The sequence below is a fragment of the Dipodomys spectabilis genome, unplaced genomic scaffold (genome assembly GCF_019054845.1).
Source record: "Dipodomys spectabilis isolate Male_0828 unplaced genomic scaffold, ASM1905484v1 ptg000361l, whole genome shotgun sequence".
Lineage (NCBI taxonomy): Eukaryota > Metazoa > Chordata > Mammalia > Rodentia > Heteromyidae > Dipodomys > Dipodomys spectabilis.
Genome location: NW_024871038.1, coordinates 76,638 through 79,745, shown reverse-complemented (window position 1 = coordinate 79,745; position 3,108 = coordinate 76,638). Strand labels below are relative to the sequence as shown.

The 3,108-nt window shown below is 39.6% G+C and overlaps 1 pseudogene; it reads left to right on the top strand.

Moving 5' to 3' along the window:
- The first annotated feature begins 480 nt into the window (after positions 1–480).
- Positions 481–1,262, top strand: LOC122095772 (annotated as a pseudogene).
- The last annotated feature ends 1,846 nt before the right edge of the window (positions 1,263–3,108 follow it).

Genomic DNA, 3,108 nt, shown 5'->3' with positions numbered 1-3,108 from the left:
GCATTATCTCTCAGCTGTTCCACTCAAGGTGAGCACTCTACCACTTGAGCCAGAGTGCCACTTCCTGTTTTCTAGTGGTTTATTGGAGATAAGGATGACATGGAGTTTCCTGCCCGGGCTGGCTTTGAACTGAGATCCTCAGATCTCAGCCTCCTGTGTAGCTAAGATTACAGGCCTGAGTGGCCTGTGCCCAGCTGATTATAGTTATTTTAAAGAGGCTGTTTAGAGGGATTTCATTTGCATAAGTCAGATGAGAACATTTCCTTTCATACAGCATCTTCTATTCCCTCACTTTCTCCCAATGAGCTTGACTACATTCTGCCCCTTCCTCTCTTCATTTGTCTTCCCTTTCCCCACCCTCTTCTTTGATGTACCCAGTTCCTTGCATTAATATTCTCGGGCTTTGGCCTAGACTTTCTAAAGATTATACTATTTGGGCCACATTGGCAGCAGCGATGGTGGAGCAGGAAGGCTCCCACAATGAAGCCCACAATCACATGCAAGTTAAGCTGCATGGAGAAAGGCAGCCAGTATGGGGCACACCAAATGTACTGGACCATCTTCTTCAGGTACATGTCCCAGAGCAAGCCCTCTGAGGCCCAAGAGCTCATGTGCTCAGGAGCATATTTTTGTTCTTCCCTCATGGCCAGCAAAACAGCACAGCAGAGCTGTCCATGCAGGTGTTGGAGTCCCTGAAGTAGGCAGAAATGGATGTAGTGTCTGGTTTGGGTGTTGAGTTGATGGACCCCTTCTCCAGAGCCCTGAACTGTTCCAGTTGGGGTTCCTGGAAACGGGGCCACCCTTAGCTCCTTCCATTTTGAGCCCTGACCCTGTGGAAAGAGCCGAACTACTGGGAATCTTGATACTACTTTCTACACTCTACAGTCAGTGAGGGCTGTGCCAACATGCTGATGGAGGACTCCACGGCCCACAGCTTACATGGCAAGTGGACATACTTGTGGCTCAGGCAGTGCTGCAGTTTCTCTATTAGAAAACAAAACCTGGTCTGTGGTCTTCATCATGTATGCACAGAAGCAACATCCATCAAGCACCGGCCACCCTCCATCCAATCCCTGCTCTACTTCATCTGATTTCTGCTGCTGGCCGTGGATGGCGGCAAGCTGACCATGTTCATGGTGCTGTGAGAGCAGTGCCAGCCCTCCCTGTACAGGCACCCAATACATGACAAGTAGCTCGACAGGACAGAACAGGACAGGAGAGTTCTCCCTCAGGGTACATCCCAAGCTTTTGTGTTCCTGTAGAGGCACTTGGCCACGTCCTGGCCTCCCTTAGTTACTCTATCAACTACAATTTTTCTTAGTTATGCTCTATGTATTAAAAACTTCCTTAAAAACAAGTTATACTATTCATGGATTTCATATTCACAGCTCTAAATACTGAGATGCCTAAAATATATCATTCTGCTTTGAGTAAATTCCCTCCAAAAGGTTTTCCAATTCAGAAGTATATCTTTAATGGATTTTATAAAACCTTTCAAATGTTATACAAAAAAATAAGGACTAAGTAAATGAACGATCAAGTAGTTAATGATTAGCAGACTCAATGTCCTGAAACAATTCTCCTTAATTGCTCAGTACGTAGAGTATAATTCCAGACGAAATTCAGACAGATTTTTTTTATGAGAAACTTTTAAGAGGGCAAATAGTATTTCCTCACTTTCTAAGGAAATATTTTTGTAGAATCAAAATGATCTCTTCAAAGTTTTAGGAAAGTCAATAATAAATTCATCAGTACCTAGAGTTTTATAGATTGCAATGCATTTAAATGTAAATTAAGAAAATTTGTGTAGATTCCATTTTTTTTCGTTCTTCCTTAAGTAGGTTTGATAGGTTTCATCTTTGAATAAATCATCTGAAGTTGTTTATTACTGAACTTTTAAATTTTATAATGGTAGGATTTCTGATAAAGTACTCATTTGTTTTGGTTATTGGCAACTGGTTTCTTCTCTGTTTTGTTATTTTGGATTTGATCAGTCTTTTAAAATATATATCCATTTACTGATCTATTCAGACACAGCTTTTATTTTCATTGATTTTCTCTGCTGTGTTCAAAAGCAGGGTTTTTTTGCCACTTAACAAAATGATACTTAAATATCCATAGAAAAGCAAAAGAATAGAATAGAAAAATAAGAGTATCAGTTCAAGCTTACTCAGTAAGCAAAGAGCTGAGGATTTTGTTTCAAAGCTAGCCAGGGGAGGAAAATCTGTGAGACTCCTATCTCCAACTAAACACCAAAAATGCTGGAAATGGAGTTTGTGGCTCAAGTAGCAGAGCACTAAGCTAGAATTACATATGTGAATTCCCAGTGTCCTGGTAAGCTGTGTTTTTTTTTTGAGGAGTGTAAATGTGTACAATTTTTAAGTCCTTAATGTAGCCTACTGCATGTATTATGAAGTTACACATGGTCTGATCTACTGTCCATATGGTAATCACTGAGATTTAAAATTCTGTCTTTCTGAACATTTTCCAATTTTCTTCTTTGAACCATACATTTAGGTATCAGGGGTATCCTATGGTCATTTTTCATTTAAGGAAAAAATCATTTCAGATTTCATTTAAAGTTTGAGACTGAGACTTGTACTTGGTGTTTGATGTTGTTGCTCTTTAGCTAGTACTTTACCAACTAAGCTATGACTTTAATCCATAATTTCAGGTTATTCAAAATGCTAGGAAAGGTAATAGTGATAATAATGCTATTAAGTCTGTCGCCCATCTAGATATTCACATTTGGTTTGTTTGGGTTCCTAGTTTATCAGTATATTTATATGTCATATGTTTTGGTGCTATTCCTGGAGCTTGAAATCAGAAACTTGCCCTCTCCTTGAAACTGAACATTGTTAGCACACACTGGTAATTCTATCTACTCAGAGAACTGAGATCTGAGAATCCAAGTTTAAATCCAGCCCAAGAAGGAAAGACCATGAGTTTCTTATCTAAATAATCCCCAAAATAAATTTGGAAGGGAATCTGTGGTTCAAGAGTAAAACACCGCTCTTGAGGGAAAATGCGTAAGTGAGAAGGTAAGGTCTTGAGTTTAAGCCCCAATATCAGCACTCAAAAACGTTGCTTTCCTTGAGCTTTATATTA